Genomic DNA, 9583 nt, shown 5'->3' on the forward strand with positions numbered 1-9583 from the left:
CTCTGACCCTTTATTCATTAGTAAAATATCAATTAGGTTACAGAATTTTGGAAAACAGGAAAAATATCAATAATACAGAACACATTACAGTCTGCATATAAGCATTACATGTAGTTATGAAAATGTGGCGCAAAATTTCAGTCACAATTCTTAAAGAGTTTCTAAGAAAAATAGTCTTGCAAAGCTAATCAATAATTAAATAGTTGGCAAAAAATCTCCCATTAAGAGAAATAAATGCATAAGACAAGTAAATCTTTTAGACCTAATTAATTAGTCAAAACATGAACTTAAAGTTTAGCATCTATCCTGATCCACTGCACTCTCTGTCTGTCTGTGTCTAAAGAGGAAAGCAGCCCCTCCTTCACCAGACCTCAAAGGAATGCGGCATGAAGTGCCAAGATATGACGTGGAAGCAAGAAACCTCCCCCTGAATCTCCTCGGACGCAAACCTGCCCTTCAGCAATCTCCCGAGACGTTTCTCGTACCTAACCCATAGAAGCCAGCTGAGCTGAGAAAAAAAGAAGAAGAAGTGGTGGCTCCCATCCAGAGAGGACAGTATTTATACCATAATTATTGGCAGAGTACACAAAGATGTAACATTTTTCAGGAGAACCTTACGTGATTGGTCAGTCATAAAGGCATGAGGTCACACTTCCCTGACTCATTCTAAAAACCTGACTTCACTAGTCCTAACAAAAGAAGCATACATGAATAAATACATTTATAAACATTTGCAACATTTACTAGGAAAAATGTTTCAATCTAATTCATGCTTCTTCCTTCTCAGCGCAGTAGATGGATACTTTTAACTAACTGGTACATTGGCAGAATGACAAGAATGTGCAGTTCACGCTGTTCTTGTCATGAGGAAAGCTGCCACAGTCTGCGCATGCTCCCTTCTCATTAAATTGAAAGTCAAAGCCTTGATGGATTCACAGGCAGCCATGTTTTGTGTAGGCCCCAAAAATAAAACAAACACAAAGATAATATTAATTTCATGTAAATCAGTCCATTATGTGTCCCAAGTGCATTATTAATTCACACACATTATAAAAAGAGGTGTTATTAACTGAAAATGTTTATCAAAATATGCAACAAGTCAAAGTCTATTAAGACAGGAATAATACATTTAGTTTACATGGATGTGCTGGGAAGAGAGAAACACATTCTATTAAAAATCTTCAAAGGTAAAAAGGCCACTTTTTCTCTACATTGCAAAAAAAACACATGTTAATTTAATTCAGCAAAAGCATTTTCAGTCTGAAGTGAATAGGCCTCACTTTTCATGTTTTTCATGTGCCATGTTTTTAACCTGCACCAAAATGTGCGTGGCAATTTAAATGCAGCCTGTCTGAAGCACAAAAAATAAAACAATGCATGACTGCAGATGAAATCTGCTCCATCAATCCACCCTCTTGATAATTCAAATCATAATAAAATGATTTATAATTCATCACACATATTTCATTTCATAAGTGACAATTTTTTTTTCTTTTTTTTTTTAAATTGCAAAAGCTGAGCATATAAGAATGTTACTTCTATTTCTAAGGCAAACACAAGTTTGGTCTGTAATCAGATCATATATAGCCAAGCTCAAATGTTTTAGTGCAGAGATCTGTAAGTAGCTTCTTGGAACAGTTAGTCTTCTTTAAAATAAGTAACTAAAATAATAAAAAAAGGAATTCAACAGGACAGTTTCAGCATTTCTTTACTCATTGTCATCAGCTTGTCATCAGTATGGCTCATACTTTCCATGCAAATTGGACTACTTAGGTGCTGAGAAATTCTGACAGAGCACCATCAATCCTTTGCACTTTTTCAACCAAGGCCTTTCACTCTTATTTTCACTTTGATCAGATTCAGATGTTTCACCACAACATCTCTCAGATCAAAACCGTTGCACCATCCATTATGCAGATCTTGTGTAGCAGCTGCAATCTGGTGAGAAACTGCACACTGTACATCAACCAGACCTACACAGCAATGGCTAGTGTTCTCCTCAGTGTTTTCCACAAGTGCATTTGCATATGCATTTTCAAGCCACTTTAGTGTTGCTGAAACACAGTCTTTTGCAAAAGGTAACTCTGTGCTGCCATTGTGTTGCTTTATTATGCGTGACACTTCAGGCAGATAGCTGCAATCCATTCCTTGTCCAATCTGTTGTTCTGCACTCATTATTTTTGAGACCACATTATGATCTGATTTCAGAGAAACTGGCAATTTATACCTGGGCATCAGTCTTTGCAATAACACATTTGTCACTTTGCAGTTGTCATTTTTCTCAAAAACAGTTCTGATACAACCCTGTTGTGCTGCTTCAAAAACATTTTCTTGAGCCTCTTTAAACTTAATTGTGAAGATTCCATAGAATGTATATGCTAACAGAACACAATTTTGTGCAACTGAATTAGCATTTCTCTCTCCCATGACAACAGTGACTCCCAATTGAGCAGATATACTGCATGTTATGGTAAGGGCAATCAATTTCGAATTTTGGGCTGGGGTAATTACTAAAAGCCATGAAGCTTTGACAACATCATGTACAAGGAGCACAGCATGTGCTGCTTTTAATGTGTTACCTTTCAAACATGGGCCATCTACAAAATGGACATTGTTGGGCTGACTCAGATGTTCATCCTTCAAGTCTGAATTTGGCTTTATGCATATTTTCATGATATTTAGACACTAATTTTCAGTTTCATCACAATCCAATCCATTTGCTGACATTTCTGTGAAGTTAGGGTCAAAGGCCATTGGGCAATACATCACAGACCCTTGAAAACATTCATCTTTTTGAATAAGCAATGAGAGAGCGCAGCCCTCCCTCTCACTGCAAATTAGTGTCTTTTCTTTCAAATAAACTTTCATTCCTAGTGCTGGGGCGCGCCATTTTTTCTCTTTCAACTCTAGGAATGCTTTTGTGCAGTTGTTGTCCAATGGAAGCGGATCAGACACACCTGAGTGTGTCAGCCTCAGTAAAGGCTTAGCCACTAGGGAACTGTTTATTAACCACTCTCTACAGCAGCTAACCATTCCCAAAAATGTCCTGACTTCTTTCTGAATTTGAGGTGGATTCCTCTTGGAAATTATTTCCACCTTCTCTGGTGACACCTTTCTACCTCCCTTTCCAATTTTGTGTCCCAGATATTCATCTTCATTTTGACAGTACTCCTGACTATTCTCATCCAATGGCACTGTGACATGAACTTGGCAAAAATCAATTAAAATAAGCCATTCTTCACCACATGGAATGTGAAAAAATATATTGGCTGGATTCGGTACCACAGGACAACATGGAAAAAATATGCTTTTAATCTCCTGCACTATTCTGTTCTTTTCATTTATTTTCTGTGAACCTATGATCAGAAAGTTACACAAACTTCCAATCAGTTCCATCAAAAATCCTTTTATTGGTAAAATTCCTGCAACTGATTGTGTTCCTGAATACATGTCATCTGGTTCAAATTTTAATAAGACATGTTCAGCACATTTTATTAGCCTGGCATCCTTCTCTGTGAACTCTCTTATTTCTGTGTTTAATATTTTTTCCAAAGCAGAAGGTAATTTTTCAACTGTCTTTTCTGAAAACAATGCTACAACTGTCTCTTGATGGGCCATTTTAAAATGTACATCCTCATCAGGAATCTGAAAAATAGCATTATCTGGTGTACAGTAATCTGTGCTGCTTAATTTGCAAAATAATTGTTTTCCTGCTAGGCCTGAGTCACAGACAACAGTTTTGCAATCTTCCTCAAATGGGCCTAATTTTGGTGCACAATTTTCTAATACTTGGTTTGTAATTTCTTTCTTTAAAACTCCTGCAACTAAATCTGGACTTTCCACTGCCCTCACAATGGAATTGGTAAATTCAGAATTGTGAGTGTTAAAACTCTCATTTGCAAAAAGAGCAACCTGTTGGACTGGGTTCTGTTTTTGTCTCTGGAAACAATTCACATTTACTCTGGGCAACTCATTTAAATTAATTTTAGCATTTTCCATATTTTGTGGGACCATCTGTGCTTGAAAAATTTCTGCCATTGGTACCTGTTTCTGAACTGACATTTGCATTTGCTTAACTGGTATATTTTGCACCTGCATTTCTCCATGTTTTTGTGCATCATGTTTAAATTTAGTTTTCTTCTTCCAATGCTCAAATCTGTTATAAAGATGGCAAAAGGACACATTTTCCAGCAGTACAACATCCATACCTGAATTTGCACAAACCAAAACACCTTTACTTCCATCCTGTGTTCTTTTAATCTGTACCCAATCAACATCCTTTGCTAGCACTCTGCCCTTTAGGAAATAAATCACTGCTATATTTTCCTCCATAACAACAGAAAATGATGGTGCATTCATGCAAACCCTTTTCATTGTCTCTTCACTTGGCCTTTCCACAACTTTAAATTCAAACCACAATTCTGTTTGCATGGCAATGTAAAAGAACATTTCCAAATTAATGCACAACTCTTTTAAAAAGTCATCAAATCCATCAACTTGTGGGTACCACAGCACAATTCTGTCTCTCAATTGTGGGATTGTGTTCAGAAATGCTGCAAGTTCACTTTTATTCTGTGGCATATGCACATACATTTCTCCCACCTTTTCTCTCAATGAGTAAGCAAAAGCCTCTCCCTCATTCTGTTTATTATTTTTCTCAACTAAATCTGGTGGCTTCTTTTCCTTATCCAGTTTCCTTGCTAGGTCTGGTCGTTTCTTTTTCTTCTCATGTTTTCGTGCCCATTTGTCTCCTAATTTCTCAAACCCATTGCATTTGAAAATATATTTTATTTCTGCAAGGTGCAATTGCATTTCTGAAGAATACATTTTCTCATTTGCTTCATCATCCATGTGTACCCTGAAACTTTTCTGAAATGGAAAACTTCCTGAAACATCAGTTTCATATTTTTGAGCCAAATCTGTCAGTCCATTATGTGTAATTAATGAACATGTAGCTGTTTCCTTACTCAGGGAAATTAATTCTTTTTCTTGACACTGGGTCACATTTTCATTATTTAAACAGCAGGGACAGTTAATTTCTTCATGTTCAAATGCTCCATTTAAAACACTAAGCTGTCTCTCTTTTTCAGGGCCTGTGTCAATATGTTCTCCCATGTTCTCTATCTTTTTAATTACTGCTGCTTCCTCAGAGCAGGTTTGAAAAATCCCATTTTCAAATATATTTATTTTATCCTGGGCTGCAGATGTTGTAAATACCATTTTTCTCTCACCTTTCAGTGCTTGGTGTACTTTCTGTTCAATAATCTGTGTGTTCTTAGTTTCTGAAATAAACCCTGGCAAAATCACTGATTCTGCAGCTCTTTGAACCTTTTCAGTAGGGACCATATTAATTGGGACAGTCATAATTTTTCTAGGCATTATCTGTGCATCTGCAGTTTGCAATTCTTGGACTAAATCAGGCACATTTAAAGCAGTAACACCTGGAGGTATCACTGTCAGTACTGAATCAACAGGTAATGGTTCAATATAAAATGTCTGCACAGTTCTCTCAGTCTGTATTTCTCTCTGTTCAACAGAAGCAGTAGCCCCTGTAGTATTTACTGGTGCACTATTTTCAGTATTTTTCATGGGAACCACATAAAGTGGTGGACACTCAGTTAACAATGCATCCATTATTTCATCCCCTGAATTATTATTTATTTGAAGCTCTTTTTCAGCATTAATTCCCTTCTCCTGTATATGGTGCTTTACCTTTTCATCCTCACTTGCTTTCTCTCTTGCTGCTTTTTCCCACAGGCTTAAGGCCTCAAATTGTGCAGCTTTAGATGGTGTCTTTATTTCACATAACACTTCCCTTAATTTGTCAATAATTTGCAATTCAAAAGTACCATCTTTTGGAAACCTCAAAGCACCCTCTTTTTCAGTAATCTTGCACCATTGTTGAACCCACATACATGTGTTTTGTCCCAAACTGGTAGACATAAAATGCACAGGTGTTCCTTCAGGAGCATCACCAATAAAAAACGAATTTTTCATTTTACCTCCTAACAGCTTCTTTAAACCTTCAAACAGTTTCATTTTTGCAATAGTTCAATGCAATTTCTTTTCTCCAAAGCTGTCAATCTAAATTTCAGTCAGTTTTACTCCTACCACTGACCCTCCACAAAATCTTACTGCAATATTTCTCTTAATCAATAACTCTGTTAGTAACAACATAAATACATTCGCTACTCTGTCTGTTGTGCTAAACAAAGGATAGATTTATATTCACTGCGAGTAACACATTCCGCTTACCCTTCACAAAGATAGACTTTCCGTTTACTCTTCAAACACTACAGGTAAATCCCTTCCGCTTACCTTTCACTCAAGCTCAGAAGAACCTGCTACTCCTTTGGACTCATCCTTCAGGATATATCTTAGGCCAAAGTTTCACCAGCGAACCCTTTTGCTGTCAATCAAGCTCAGAAGAACCTGCTACTCCTTTGGACTTATCCTTCAGGATATATCTTAGGCCAAAGTTTCACCAGCGAACCCTTTTGCTATCAATCAAGCTCAGAAGAACCTGCTACTCCTTTGGTGTGACCCTTTCTAGGTGATATCAGACCAAAGTTTCACCAGCGAACTCTTTGCTATTAATCACTCACACAGAAAATAGTCCCTAATTTAACACTGCCAGCCCTACCTAGCTTCTCAGTGTTATTCCAACAGACGAGTAACCTCAGTGCAGTGTGGCTTCCATTTACCACCCGCTATTCCTTCCCGGGATTCCACAGGTGTGCATACCTGCGTGTTCCAGACAACATTGAACAAGACACTAACTTAACATGAAGAGTTAAAACATGTAATCAATAACCAAAAAAGTATGTCCTCTGAAATTACCAATATAATCAATAACACCATCAATTCAAAATGAGCAAAATGTCACCAACAGTAAAAAATCCTTACTATTTTCAACACTTCAAAAAACATGCTAGCATATTAACAACATTTCACAACCCTATTGATACTCACACCTCTTCTTGCATCACCTGCCAGTACTGCTTTGCCAGTCTTCAGGTTCTGAGCATTGGAGTCAGGAATCAGGACTTGGACATTTATCTAACTTGGGCAATTATTTTATTTCCCTCTTAAGGTCAATGATCCATTAGTTGAATAGTTGATGGTGAAATCAATAATTACTAATCACCAAACTAATCAATAATGACCATCCTCTGCTTACCAAAAACTGATAGAGAGCGGTAATTTCTTCTGGTAGTTTCTCAATGTAAAACCCTCATGCTACCTCTAATTTACCGCTCAAAAGGTGTTGGGCCCTTCACACCATGTATTACCATCAGGAGAAATTTAAAAAAAGATGAACAGTCAAAATGCAATTATTATTGTAAGCCAATAAAGAGAGTTGTTGATTATTTTAAAGGGTTTTATTTTCTAGTCAAAAGTTAATTTTTCTCTGACCCTTTATTCATTAGTAAAATATCAATTAGGTTACAGAATTTTGGAAAACAGGAAAAATATCAATAATACAGAACACATTACAGTCTGCATATAAGCATTACATGTAGTTATGAAAATGTGGCGCAAAATTTCAGTCACAATTCTTAAAGAGTTTCTAAGAAAAATAGTCTTGCAAAGCTAATCAATAATTAAATAGTTGGCAAAAAATCTCCCATTAAGAGAAATAAATGCATAAGACAAGTAAATCTTTTAGACCTAATTAATTAGTCAAAACATGAACTTAAAGTTTAGCATCTATCCTGATCCACTGCACTCTCTGTCTGTCTGTGTCTAAAGAGGAAAGCAGCCCCTCCTTCACCAGACCTCAAAGGAATGCGGCATGAAGTGCCAAGATATGACGTGGAAGCAAGAAACCTCCCCCTGAATCTCCTCGGACGCAAACCTGCCCTTCAGCAATCTCCCGAGACGTTTCTCGTACCTAACCCATAGAAGCCAGCTGAGCTGAGAAAAAAAGAAGAAGAAGTGGTGGCTCCCATCCAGAGAGGACAGTATTTATACCATAATTATTGGCAGAGTACACAAAGATGTAACATTTTTCAGGAGAACCTTACGTGATTGGTCAGTCATAAAGGCATGAGGTCACACTTCCCTGACTCATTCTAAAAACCTGACTTCACTAGTCCTAACAAAAGAAGCATACATGAATAAATACATTTATAAACATTTGCAACATTTACTAGGAAAAATGTTTCAATCTAATTCATCCTTCTTCCTTCTCAGCGCAGTAGATGGATACTTTTAACTAACTGGTACATTGGCAGAATGACAAGAATGTGCAGTTCACGCTGTTCTTGTCATGAGGAAAGCTGCCACAGTCTGCGCATGCTCCCTTCTCATTAAATTGAAAGTCAAAGCCTTGATGGATTCACAGGCAGCCATGTTTTGTGTAGGCCCCAAAAATAAAACAAACACAAAGATAATATTAATTTCATGTAAATCAGTCCATTATGTGTCCCAAGTGCATTATTAATTCACACACATTATAAAAAGAGGTGTTATTAACTGAAAATGTTTATCAAAATATGCAACAAATCAAAGTCTATTAAGACAGGAATAATACATTTAGTTTACATGGATGTGCTGGGAAGAGAGAAACACATTCTATTAAAAATCTTCAAAGGTAAAAAGGCCACTTTTTCTCTACATTGCAAAAAAAACACATGTTAATTTAATTCAGCAAAAGCATTTTCAGTCTGAAGTGAATAGGCCTCACTTTTCATGTTTTTCATGTGCCATGTTTTTAACCTGCACCAAAATGTGCGTGGCAATTTAAATGCAGCCTGTCTGAAGCACAAAAAATAAAACAATGCATGACTGCAGATGAAATCTGCTCCATCACATACACATATACATTTGACTAAACGTACTCAACTGGTGTTTCTAAATACGCCTACCCCGTGTACCTGACCTAAGTCTAATGCGTGGGCGGGAATAGAAAGTTACAGTTTAAGTTAAGTTTGTTTTTGCCAAGTGAATAACTAAAGAATTCTCTAGGAGGGGTTATTCAGTTCTGTACCTGGAATTTAGGATGAATGAGGAATGGTATCTCTTTCTCTGCTCTCGATATTCCAGGCTGCCTGCGAGGGCTGCCCGGAAGCGCCGGTGCTGGGTCTCTCGGCTTGAGATAGCAGCGCGTCTCTCAGCGCGTCAGGAAGGCGGGGCTGCTGCCTGCGGGGTCTGCTTCTGCTCTCGGCTTCGGCAAGTAGGGCTGCTCCGTCTTGTCACCACGCGTGTGTTTTGCATAGGGCAAGGTCGGCAATATTTATACCTTAAAGGTGCCGGGATTGACGTAAGGATGGACATAGGTACGTCAATAAAGATGTCATACGACTTGCTCGTTAGCACATTCTTTACTAAAGTTCTCTGTGAAATCAAAACAATGGCCGCACGGATTATCCAGGTTGTCATAGGTTTGATTTGTTATGAGAACGTCGTATGCCTTATCAGGGGCTGGAGGAATGTCGCTTGTCTAATTAGATCTCAAGCGTTATGACCTAATCAGATAACACGTTCCTGTGCCGTAGTGTGACTGCGTCAGATAACGGTATCTGCATCATGGGGGATTTCTTGCCTCATGGGCTGACTGTTAGTTAACTAGCTAGGTAGT

The sequence above is a fragment of the Lissotriton helveticus genome, chromosome 3_1, assembly GCF_964261635.1.
Source record: "Lissotriton helveticus chromosome 3_1, aLisHel1.1, whole genome shotgun sequence".
NCBI classification, from domain to species: Eukaryota; Metazoa; Chordata; class Amphibia; order Caudata; family Salamandridae; genus Lissotriton; species Lissotriton helveticus.